Raw genomic sequence first — 13,875 nt, 5'->3', positions numbered from 1 at the left:
ATGGATCTTAATAAGGCATGCCCCAAAGACCCATTTCCTATGCCAAAGATTGACCAGCTGGTGGATGCGACCGTGGGCCACCCTAGGATGAGCTTCTTGGATGCCTTTCAAGGGTATCACCAAATACCGTTAGCCACTGATGATCAAGAAAAGACCGCTTTCGTGACCCCGGTTGGGAACTACCATTACAAGGTGATGCCTTTCGGTCTGAAAAATGCTGGATCTACCTACCAACGCATGATGACGAAAATGTTCGAGCCACAGCTGGGCAGAAGTATTGAAGTTTATATTGATGACATGGTGGTGAAAAGCAAGGTAGTGACTGAACATGTGAAGGACCTCACTAGCATCTTCGGGATACTGAGAGAACACAGGTTGCGCCTGAATGCTTCGAAGTGCTCCTTTGGTGTAGGTTCAGGAAAATTTCTGGGGTACATGGTGACCCATAGGGGAATTGAGGTTAATCCCGATCAGATTAGGGCTATTAACAGTTTGCAAGCGCCCCAGAATCCAAAGGAAGTGCAGAGGTTGACAGGGATGACTGCTGCGTTAAACCGATTCATCTCCAGGTCAGCCGAAAGGTGTCGTCCTTTTTTCCGTCTGTTACATAAGTGGCAGGGATTCGAATGGACCAAGGAGTGTGTTGAGGCGTTCCAGCAGTTAAAAAATTATTTATCCAAACCGCCGATCATGTCTAGCCCTGAAGTGGATGAGATGTTGTATGCCTATCTGGCGGTAGCCCCACACGCAGTCAGCTTCGTCTTGATGCGAGAAGACAATGGCGTCCAGAGGCCGGTATATTATGTAAGTAAGTCCCTCCATGAAGCGGAGGTGAGATATCTGCCGTTAGAGAAGGCCATACTGGCAGTCGTCCATGCGACACGTAAACTTCCACACTATTTTCAAGCTCACACTGTAGTTGTTTTGACCCAATTGCCTCTCAAATCCATACTTAGAAGTGCTGACTACACCGACAGAATTGCCAAGTGGGGAACGATTCTAGGTGCTTTTGACATCAAATACATGCCCCGCACTTCTGTGAAGGGTCAAGTGCTCGCCGATTTGGTAGCTGAATTCGCTGAGTGCCCTGAGGAAGTTAGTAGGAATCGAGATCACATGGACGAAAAATCGGTTGGCGTAATATCCGCGCCAGGAGGGCCGGTATGGAAGGTATATGTGGATGGGGCTGCAAACCAATGGGGAGCTGGACTGGGATTGGTCCTGATATCTCCCGAAGAGGTCATCATTGAGAAGTCGCTAAGGCTGGGGTTCTCAGCTACTAACAATGAGTCAGAGTACGAAGCTCTGATAATGGGAATGAGCATGGTCCATAAAATGGGTGGAAAGGCAGTGAAACTGTTCTCGGACTCGAGGCTGGTCGTTGGCCAGGTGACTGGAGAGTTGGAGGCCAAAGACCCGAGAATGCAAGGGTATCTGAACCGGGTTAGGCATATGCGAACAGAGTTCGAGTCGTTCGACGTAATACATATTCCACGAGGCGAGAATACCCACGCAGACTCCTTAGCGACCCTTGCCACCTCCTCAGCACGAAATTTCCCACGGGTAATTATTGTGGAAGACTTGCATACCCCCACTTCACCAGAAAAGGAGATTTGCCAAGTTCGTCAAGCTAGTTTGACGCCGTGCTGGATTGACCCTATATTAAAATTCCTCGACAGTGATGTGATGCCCGAAGATAAGGTAGAAGTTGAGAAAATACGAAAGAGAGCACCTCGGTATTGGTTATCCGAAGATAAAAAGCTATATAGACGGTCCTTCTCTGGGCCATACTTGCTCTGCGTGTCTCCCGAGGCAGCAGAGTTAATCCTGGAAGAATTGCATGAGGGTATTTGTGGAAGCCACACAGGAGGAAGATCCCTGTCATGCCGAGCCCTAACGCAAGGTTATTGGTGGCCGAATATGCAGAAAGAAGCGCAGGAGTACGTTAAGAAATGCGATCAGTGTCAAAGATATGCTCCGAATATCCACCAACCTGGAGGAGTTCTTAACCCTCTCTCAAGTCCTTGGCCCTTTGCACAATGGGGGCTAGACATTGTCGGCCCTTTTCCTAAAGCTATAGGAAACAAGAAGTACCTGCTGGTCGGCACAGACTACTTCACCAAATGGGTTGAAGCTGAACCCTTGGCGAACATCCGGGACGTAGATGTGAAGAGGTTTGTCTGGAAGAACATTGTTAAGCGATTTGGAATCCCACGAGCTCTTGTTTCGGACAACGGGCTCCAGTTCGATAGCAATGCCTTTAGGAAATACTGTTCAGAACTGGGAATAAGAAACAGATATTCCACTCCAGCTTATCCGCAAGGCAATGGGCAGGCCGAAGCTGTTAACAAAGTCATTGTCCATGGGCTTAAGAAGAGACTAGACGACGCGAAAGGAAGATGGGTGGAGGAACTCCCACATGTGCTTTGGACATATCGGACAACGCCCCGGCGTTCGACGGGAGAGACTCCTTTCTCCATGACCTACGGAACCGAGGCCGTTATTCCGCTGGAAACTGGATTTCCGACATTAAAGACCAGTGCATTCTCTTCGAGTAATAATGATGCGATGTTGGAAAAAAGTTTAGACCTGATTGAAGAACGAAGGGAAAGCGCGATGGTACGGCTAGCTTACTACCAGCACAAACTCAAGCAGTGCTACGATAGCAATGTGAGGATGAGGCCGTTAACCATAGGCGACCTGGTGCTGAGAAAGGTCCTGGGGGCCACTAAGAATCCAAGCTGGGGAAAACTGGGACCCAATTGGGAGGGACCGTATCGAATTACCTCTGTAGCTGGAGTAGAGGCTTATTATCTAGAGGATCTAGACGAAAAACCTGTACTCCATCCCTGAAATGTAAATAATCTCAGAAGGTATTATTATTAGTAAAGAAGTTTTAATTTAAATATTCTCTTTTAACTTACGTCAGATATGCATTCTATGAGTCCCGCATCCTGTCATATCATACTGAATTGTTAAACAGAAACTGAGTTATGCCAGGTCCTCGGATCGCAAACTTAGTGGAAATTAACATCCTATCATACTGAATTGTTAAACAGAAACTGAGTTATGCCGGGTCCTCGGATCGCAAACTTAGTGGAAATTAACATCCTATCATACTGATTTGTTAAACAGAAACTGAGTAAGTTATTGCCAGGTCCCTCGGATCGCAAACTTAGTGGAAATTAACATCCTTTCATACTGAATGTTAAACAGAACTGCGTTATGCCGGTCCTCGGACGGCAACTTAGTTGGACAATTTAACATCCTATCATACTGAATTTGTTAACAGAAACTGAGTTTGCCGGGTTTCTCGGATCGCACCTTAGTGGAAATTAACATCCTTATTCTACTTGAATGTTAAACAGAAATCTGATATATGCCAGGTCCTCGGATCGAAACTTAGTTGGAAATTAAACATCCTATTCATACTGGGAATTGTTAAACAGAAACTGAGTATGCCGGGTCCTCCGGATCGCAAACTTAGTGGAAATTACTCCTATCATTACTGAATTGTTTAAACAGAAACTGAAGTATTGCCGGGCCTCGGATCGGCAAACTTAGTGGAACATCCTATCATACTGAATTTGTTAAACAGAAACTGAGTTATGCGGGTCTCGGATCGCAAACTTAGTGGAAAATTAACTCTACATAACTGAATTGTTAACAGGAAACGAGTTTGCCAGGTCCTTGGATTCGCAAACTTAGTGGAAATTAACATCCTATCATTTCATACTGAATTGTTAAACAGAAACTGAGTTATGCCAGGTCCTTGGATCGCAAACTTAGTGGAAATTAACATCCTATCATTCATACTGAATTGTTAAACAGAAACTGAGTTATGCCAGGTTCTTGGATCGCAAACTTAGTGGAAATTAACATCCTATCATTCATACTTAATTGTTAAACAGAAACTGAGTTATGCCAGGTCATTGGATCGCAAACTTAGTGGAAATTAACATCCTATCATTCATACTTAATTGTTAAACAGAAACTGAGTTATGCCAGGTCCCCGGATTGCAAACTTAGTGGAAATTAACATCCTGTCATTCATAATGAATTGCTAAACGGAAACTATGTTATGTCAAATCCTTAGACCACTAATTCGGTAGAAACTTACCTGCTAAGTTGTGCATTGAATTATTAAATGGCAGAAAGAGTGGTAATGAGTTTTCTAAATCGTAATCTCAGTAAAAGTAATGCCCTATGAACATTCGTTAAGGAGTCAGAAAGAGAGAGCTTCGAATGCAAGATTGATGTACAATAAAGGAGGCGTCTGAAATGAATCCATCCAAAATTACAACGACAAAGTAAGTAAGTGTAAAGATAACTTAGAACCATCAGAATGATAAGAAAGTAAGCGAGAAAGTCCTCTACTAAGTGTCTAAATTGAAATTACAAAGCAGTTTCTATCTTTTTACTTTTTGATGATGCCCCCAGCCGATTGAACTGTGGAGTCCAATTCTTGTTGAAAACCCTGTGAGACCGTATATGTCTTCGAAGCAGTGGTAGATTTGTTTGGAGAAGCTCTTGGAGGGGAATTGCGAGGTAAAATCTCCTCGCTGGGGGTAATAGCTGGGGCTGGAGTATCAGCTTGGTGTGGTTGAGGAGCTGAGGTGCGTATCGCTTCGGGGTAATATACGCTCTCTGGCTTACGTAGTTCAGATGAGGCTTCAACCCCAGCACGGTTAAGAGCCTCGCTCCAGGTTCTCGCACAGAAGATACGGCAAACCTCCGGAACCTCGGCTCTTAACGCTTTCTCAGTTTCAGCTATCCCGATTTCGTAGCCCCTCTGCTCGGCTTCACCCATTGCCTTCTCAGACTCGATTTTTGCTTTCTCGGCTTGTTCTTTAAGCTTTTCGGCTCTCTCCCTTAACCCCTGAGTTTCTTCCAGATGCTTCTTAAGAACAAGAACTTGCTCCTGAGTTTTCTTCAGCTCAGCATTCGCCTCGCGCAGAAGCTTGGCTTGTTCCTCGGCCTGCTTCTGGTAGCCCTCTGATGACGATTCAGCACTCTTGCGAGCTTCTTCCTCAACCAGCAGCTTTTTCCTTGCGACGGTTAGATCCTGTTCAGATTTGGACAAGGTTTGAACAGCCATTACCCTTCTTTTCCTTTCACCATCTAGCTGATTGGAACAAGCATTGAGCATCTCATCTAGCTTGAAGGTATTTTGGATGATCTGTAAAAAATAAAAAGGGGGGTGAGTTAGTGTTATAGTTAATGAAAAGTACGCATTAGTAAGTAACAGTCACAGAATGAGGCAGTATAAAAGATAGCTTCCCACCATGCCCAAATATCGTTTATTGTCAAGGATGAGTTGATTCTTCCTCACATTCTTTAGCTCGGCCATATCCTTTGGGAGCAATAAGGCCTCCTCTATGGCCGAGGCCACATGACACCCTATGCCGCCGTTATAATCCCTTACAGAGGCATCGTTTCGCAGGGGTTCCCCACCGAGCATAGGAACTGGCAGCCATGCTTGTGAATCGGGATGTGGGGAATCGAATTCCTCTTGGCCCCGCGTAGAGGGCTGTCCGGTTTTCTGCTGCTTTGCCGCTCGTTGGACATCCTCCTCTCGAGTGGGACGGGATTTGCTCGCATCTGCCACCCCCTTACCTTTCTGCTCTCTGCGCTTCTCTGGCTCGGCAGTGCTTGGCGGTGCTGTTTGCGGAGATGATAGAGGAGGGTGGCGGGGGACTGGAGGAGGAGACCTGGCTGGAAGAGATGAAACTTGCGATGGTACTGTTTGGGCAGGTGTAGACTTTCCCTGTTGACCTCCTATCAGCTCCATTAGGCTTTTTTGGGGTATCCTTTTTACCCCCATCTCGTCAGAACTTTCCTCGGGGTTTGAGGGCTGATCGAAAATCTCAAAATCGTCCGCGGATTCCAATGTTGTTGCGCCGGTTTGCTTGCTTTTTTCCCTTTTCCTTCTCCTATTGGTGCCCTTTTTCTTGAGGGAATGTGGAGGTGAAGAAAGCCTCGCTGAGACGCTGGCCACGGAAAGAGGTTCTGTGAGAGGTGTGTGTTCGGGAAGTGGAATACCCTCTGGAGCAATGAATCCTTCGTAGGCAACACTGATACGGCGAAGCCGAGGATCGCGTGCCCTAATCACGCACTTCGGCGCCTGAAAGCCAAAAGAACGGGGGGTATATCCGAGAATTAAATGGGCTGCTCGTAGTTGACCATCAGCCTCGTTCACGTATATTTCAGCTCTCAATAATCTGTCTAGGCTCGCTTTGTTGACCAATCTGAGATTGGGCTTCGTGTAGCGTTTATCTGCAAGACCGTTGGTTTTAAAGTTAAAAGTTGAGAGACGCGAAAATAATAAAGGTGATTAAAATGTGATTATGAGCTAAGTAGCATAGGTCTATAACTTCGCACCCACCTGGCGTTCCCTCCACAGTCGGGCAAGATAGACCATCGTGCCATTCCCCAGAAAAAATGAGGAAATCCTCTTTTAGGTGTTTATTTGAAGTAGGGAGGCACTGAATCAACCTTACTTCAGGATATCTCGACTTGAGATAGTAGTCCTGGTCAGCTAGGCGATGAAGGCTGTACGCCCAATTCACGTCGTGATGGGATAGATTTAGACCCATTCTCTGATTCAGAGCGTCTATACTTCCTAGAATCCTAAACATATTGGGAGCGCATTGGGTGGGGGATAGCCTAAAGAAATTAAGGTAACCCCTAGTGATACTACCCATGGGGATGGTCATCCCTCCTTCAATAAAGGCGATCATGGGGATAACCACTTCCCCAGTTTGCCTGGCGTCAACCCACTCCCCTTGGGCCGCATACCTCAGCCCTACCGTTGGTGGGATACTGTACTTCATGCGGAAGTTTCTAATACCCTCCTCGGAGTCAACGAGACACCGAAAGGGATTCCTCTGCTTCCCCATTTTCTCTAAAGAAACTTAGTAGAGGAAAAACTTTTTGATTTTGAATAAAAATGGTAAAAGCTTCGAGGGGACTTACAGGTTCAAAGGAAGGACCTCGGACAACGTACGATTATTTGTAGTCGCCAGGAGAACAGTGAAGACAGGAAGAAGGCAGGTTCAGTGTATAGGCCTTAGAACCGCGTAACCATCAAAGGTAAGGTACGGGTTTAATTTGGGAACGCCTTTATAGTCATGTGAAGATTGTGAGCGGCGAAATTCCCGCTCACAAAGCAAGAGAAGCCCCCTACCGTTCGATTTGGATCTAACCGTCGAACGTGGGGGACAAGGGAGTTGTCAGAATTTAATGCTGCCAAAATCGGGGCGCTGAAGCGTCAGGGGCATGCCCCGAAACACGCACAGGTGCAGGCTCATGACGTCAAAACCCACCTTTTCTCCTGAGGAGTCGAAAAGTAGGATTTTGAGGGGCTATTGTGGGGATCATTCGGTTGATAGGCCCATAGGATTCAGAACTGGTTGAGGATTGTTGGGCCAGTGGCCCATCCGAGGTCGTGCACCCGTCCGAGGACGCCATGCTCCTCGGCAGTATGCGTCCGAGGACGATCGCGCCCGAAGACGATCAGGACGTGGTCTCACCACGATCAGACCTCAGAAGTAGGTCATCTCAAGGGATAGAGTAGCCCACTGAAGATGAAAGAGATAAGGCAAACAAATATCTGAAACTATAGCTGCCTCCGCATTAATGACCTTTCAACCAACTCTTTGGCCGCATTAATGTGGAGGTGATACCTGAGCAGTAGGGAAGCAGCCTTACAGCTGCCCGTAGGAAGTTCCAGGAGGCACTAGATGGGACAGAAAGAAATCCCCCAGACACAATCTACACGTGTTCGGTGAAGATGGATCGCGAAGGGGAGTATATAAACTAAAAGAGGAACATGAAGAAGGGGATTGAAAAGAAAAAAAAAGAAGAACACACATAAAACTGAAGAGAAAGAAGTAAGAAGGAGAGAGAGAGAGAGAGTAACACTAGGGACTTAAGAAAAGACGTTGATTATACCAACAAAAAAAGAAGGAATACATTGTATGGGCTTGAGAGAAAATCTTGGAGGTAGATACCACAGTTAACCTAGCTCTTTACACCCACGCTCTACAAATCATATTGTCTGGGCCTTTTACGTACGAATCCAATACTGTTTAGGTTCGTCACCAAATCGTGTCCTTACAATATTCTTGTCACATTAGTATGTAAGATTTTTGTAGTAGTTTTACCATTTTTCATCCATAATTTTTTTTTTTTTGGAATAATGCCAAAGTTGTTAAAAATTTTAGTATAAAAAACTTACAAATTGATGTGCAATGAATTTAATTGGTGGTATTTCAACAAGATGATAAATTTGTATTACTTCTTGTGACTTGTAACAAATGAATTTGTACAACCTATGTAAAAATTTATAATATTTCTAACATCATTTAATTTTTGAGCATTTTTAAGAGTGAAAGAAAAGATATACTACTCATATTTCTTTAGATAAAAAAAAAATTACTCGTGGTCACAAATTTTGGGTGCCTTTCTCTAATAGGGAGCCCTAGGCCAGGCTTAGGGCTAACCTTGGTGATTTGTGAACAACTTTGCGGGTGGGGAAGTTATATTATTATTATTATGTACAGTATTTAAAAGTGAAATATGAAGATAACCTTCATGATGGACTTAAGTCCTTTTTGATAATTTGCACTAAAAAACATCAATTTTAGACCAAAATATTCCAAATGCTCAGTGGAGAAAAACACTTAACTATAATTTCCAAAATAGTATTTTCAAATTTCAAATTTTAAAATGACAATTTTATAATATCACAATTAAAATAAAAAAATAATAATAATCCAAGGGGATAACAATGACTACAAATATCTTAATTATTACTACTAAAGATTATTAGAACAACCTTAAGATTTTTTCAGACTCAATTTTTAGGATAAACTAGTTGGTAGGGGAGTATATAATTATTTTGAGATATGGTATATTGTATAATTTTATTATTTTTACAAATATATAATTTTATTATTTTTCATAGTAAAGTTGTCTATATTCTTCTAACTATTGTTACTGTGCATTATATTTTCTTAATTTCTTTTGGCACAACTAAAATTTTTAAGTTTCAAATTTTTCATTCTCCTAGGGAGATTATCATGATAATCAAAATTTATCACATAATTACAATTGATATTACTCAAATAATTGATAAGCACATTCAAATAAAATAAAATTCTTACTTCCAAACTAAGATTAACTGAAACAAATGGAGAGAGAGAGAGAGAGAGAGAGAGAGAGAGAGAGAGAGAGAGAGAGAGAGAGAGAGAGAGAGAGAGAGAGAGAGAGAGAGAGAGAGAGAGAGAGAGAGAGCATAATGGACCAAATGGGTTGAAGAGGATTGAAATGGACTTAATGGACCCTCCTTCACATGAGAAGAGTGGATACACATATATTATACTCCCAAGTATTTTATAATTTTCTTATGGTAATTACATACTAAACAATCTTTATCTCATTCTTAACAACAAAATTAAAATTGAAAATTAGATTACAACTTTAGCCAACAACGTATGCATCGCCTTATCCTAGATAAATTAAACCTCATTTTAAAGAAAATAATGAATTTTTATTTATTTTTATTAAATTCTATGCTACAACCTTGATATTAATTTTCCATATAGAATTAATATGCATGTGTGTGTGTTTTGATGGTTTTTCTCAAATTTTGTAGATCTACATCTTGGTATAAAATGGAAGAGCAAAATAGGTAAAATTTCAAAATTTACAAAGTTGTTTTGTTCGTCAATGCAGCAATTAGTCCTCCTCGTGGATTCAAAACTCACCCAACTTGTCCAATTGTCATCCAAAAAAAAAAAAAAAAGATTTTTTTTTATTATGAAAATATGATTATTATTTTCTTTCAAAAGTGAAAAAAAAAATGATAAAAGAAACTAATTAATAATGTACGGTGTACGGCCTCAAGCCTAATGGGCCTCGGCCCAAACATTCTCAAGAATTGAAGTTGAGCCCAAACCTCATAGTAAGCCCACATCGGTTTTGAGTGTGTGATAGATAAGCCCATGTCTGGCCGTTTATGACCTGTTCAGGATTGCGTATGCCCGGAACAACATACCTCCCCTGTGGCTCGGTTGCTAGGCAATCTTTTGGAGACAAAAATGAGTTCCAAAGCCACTACCACCATTTCCAATGAGATATATTCCATGTCAAGAATAATCGCATTGGACCCCACCCACATGAGTGAGACCAGAATGCAATAATGAAACCCCCACAAACCTCAAGCTATAAATAGAAGAATTGAGTAAAGAAAGGGGGTTGGGAACTCTGGAAAAGAAAGGGAGAAAAGAGAGAGAAAGAAAGCGAATTAGGAGAGCAAGGGAAGAGAGTAGCACGGAGAGGAAAACAAGGGCGTTTACTGGGGTTAAGGGAAGTTAGAGTGTCACTCGGAGTGGAACTACCCTTAGTAGGAAACACTAGGTCTACTCTATAAGTAAATTGTGAGCCCAATTCTAGGCTCGGTCCCTAAGGTAGAGGTTGGGTGCCCACAATTAATATAGTAATTTATTACTTCTCATGAAAGTTTTGTGTGTGTATGTGTATATATAGAAATGTTATAATTTGATAAGATGATGAGTCTCTATTAACAAAATATCATAATTCACATTTCTGTACTTGACTTTACCTATTTACGAAAATGATTTCTTTTGAATCATAAGTGTAATTTTAATTTTTTTTAAATAAAGTCAATAAATAACATATTCATGTATAAACAAACCTTCAACAAATAAAAACAATATAATGAGTATATACATATTACGGATTTTATTATACCAGAATACCGCTTAATATTTACATGAATAGTTAGTTATAAATTAGAATACCATGTGTTTCTGCTTAGAATTATTGGTTGTTCATTTATGATATAACACATTTTTTATCAGAGAAATCCCAACCTTGACTCAGCCCATAAAGGTTATGTAGAGTGATTGCCTATATACATATAGCTCACCGAATGTGCAGAATTTTTTTAATCGGAAATGGACTTATATTGGCTCATTGGGCCCGCATTAACTATTAGCAATTGTGGCTGTGGACTCAGCCCACAAATGGAAAAACTGAAACATCACGAGAATGAACCTACTAAAAAAAGTTGCAAATTACTTTTATCCAATTCAGTAAGTTTCATTAAAAAAAAGGTTGGTCAGTTTTAAGATTAATTATTGTCTGATTAGGGGTGTGCAACTAACCCACCAACTTGCCAAAACCGACTTAATCTAACCCAACCCGTTGGGTCAGTTTTTAGAGGTTGGTGGGTTGGGTTAGGTAAAATACTATAATGGGTTAGATTGGGTTTGGATTATAAGATTCACAAATCCACCTAATCTAACCCGACACACTTATATTTAATATATATATATATATATATAATTTTAAAAATATAATATATAATTTTGTTATTTACTTTTTTACCCATCTTCCTAAATAAAACCCAAACCCTAAATTCTCCTCATATAATTTGTGTTGGTTTGATGTTATACTCATGATTATTTAGTTATAAATTTGCTCTTATTTGTGGTAATGTTGTTCTAATTCTCAATTTAATATTACTAATAGCAATTAAAAAAAATTTGTCCAATCTGTGGGTCCAACTCGACCTATGTGGGTTGAGTTGGATTATATTTTTTTCACCTATTACGGTGGGTTGGGTTGCAAAAATCCATAAACCCAACCCATGTACATCCTTACTCTGACTTACTGAAACTTGAAATGCAAAGGTCACAAATTGAGCTTTTTTTCTTAGCAAAGCACACTATTCAAAGGCTAAGTGGGTCAAAATGATAATTGTAGAGTGAAAAACAACTTGATTTTCAACTCTGTGGTTTGATAACTTAGTAGCCCACCGTGTATCCCAATAGGCCCTATTTTGTAACTAGACGGGTCAACCTCCATCTCTGCTCTTCCTCAATCCGTTTGTTGGGCCCTAATCAGCAATGATGGTCCCAACTCCCAAGCCTCCCTTGTTTTTTTTTTTTCTTAGCTCACTTCTTAATAAATTTCATCATTCAAAATATATATTGTGCATGGCATTGGCTACAAAATTCTTAATACAGGAGGGAAAAGGAAAAAAAAAAAAAAACATAAAAAAAATATACATGATAGCTATGACTATGGGGAGGCTACAAGATTGATTATTTGCTCCAATGTTATATATCATAAACTTACCTTATCATGATGATAAACTTCATAATAAGTCATTATTCTTGTGCACCTGTGGTGATGAAAGATAATTTCAATATATTAGAATAATAAGCTTTGTGATTTAAATAATGACAGTATGCTGAGTGAGGCATTTCGTAGAATATTAAAAAAAAAAAAAAACCATTATCAATATCTTAAGGAATTTTCCTCAAAACCTAGTAAAAAGAATCTCCTCCAAACTATTATGTGGAAATTCATAGGACAAATATGTGCATTAAATCACTTGAGTCATTACATTATTTAAACTAGTCACATAATTACTAAATTGGTCATATGACTAAAACTACACGTTGATGATCATATGAACAATCACATAGTGAATTGGAAGAAATTTTCTCTAAATTGATTTGCAGGAAAATCTATTAATGACTTAATGCGTAAATTAAGCTTTCATTTATGTTTTACTAGTAAGAAAATTCATGATGCAGGAATGCCCATTTGGAGGATTAACAAATCCCAATTAATTTAGAATTTGTGGAATTAGTAACCATTTAATTAGAGTTTATTAAAGCTAGCATGTAATCTGTAGGGGTAAAATTCCCAAGTCAACAATGGGCCTTGGGCCCCGCACGGAGTCCAGCCATGACCAAAAGGGAAAATGGGGACCAAGAGACTTCCAGCCCAACTCTGTTGAGCCCAACTTATTTAAAAGACGTCCGAGGAGGAATGTCTCCTCGGACGCACCAAATACGGGTCCAATATACGCCCTATCCACAGTGAAGAATCATCCTAAACAAATGTGGGTGGTAGGATGAGCCTTACAAAGCAGGAAGAAGGGAGAAAATGTAAGACGTCCAGGGGGCAACCATAACTGCCGCATTGAATGCAAGGAAGCTACTTTTCCAGGCGCATTAATGTGGAGAAGATAGGCAAACAGTGTTATATTGGCCAATGCAACTCACAGAAAGATAAGGTGGATGTCCGATAGGACAGGCACTCAAGTGAAGGTCCAGATGGTTAACAAGTGTAAGGTTCTTATCAATTTAAAGAGGCTATATAAGATAAGGAAATCCCCATGAAGAAGGGATCGGCAAAATTGAGAAAAGAAAAGAGAGAGAGAGAGAGAGAGAGAGAGGAATGTTGTAGTCTTTAATCATAACAAGAGGTGCACCCATACGTCTCCTCGGATTGAGTATCCTGTGGACATTAAGGAGATATTCTTACGTTCAAATTGCTGCATGGCATACAATTAACTAACATTCACTTCGTCCAGCCCTAATTCTGTAACCCGCTCTCTACAAATTCATTGTCTAGGGTTCTTTGGGCTAGAATCACTTACTTGTTGGGCCTGGGCCCCAAAGACAGACCCTACATAACCCATAAAAACACATTTAAAATTAAGCATATTTTTTATTATAAAAATATAAATAATTAGTCAAATTGTTAAAAAAAAATAGCATGTATAGATATATTTAAAACTAAACACAATTTTTATCATAAAAATATAAATAATTAGTCAATTTTTTTTTTTTAAAAAAGTAAATGTAATTAGTCACATATTAAAATTCTTATCTAAATTTAATACTGTAGGTGCCCAATTTGTTACGATCCCAAGACAGTATTGGGCTCATATGAAAAGAGGCCCTCACAATATCATTTGTAGAGAGTGGACTACAAAGGTATGGCCTTGAGCATAGATGATCTGCTTAGTAGTAGTTTCTTCGAGAAATA

Source organism: Quercus lobata, chromosome 4 (genome assembly GCF_001633185.2).
Source record: "Quercus lobata isolate SW786 chromosome 4, ValleyOak3.0 Primary Assembly, whole genome shotgun sequence".
Taxonomy (NCBI): domain Eukaryota; kingdom Viridiplantae; phylum Streptophyta; class Magnoliopsida; order Fagales; family Fagaceae; genus Quercus; species Quercus lobata.
This window is presented reverse-complemented; position numbering follows the sequence as displayed.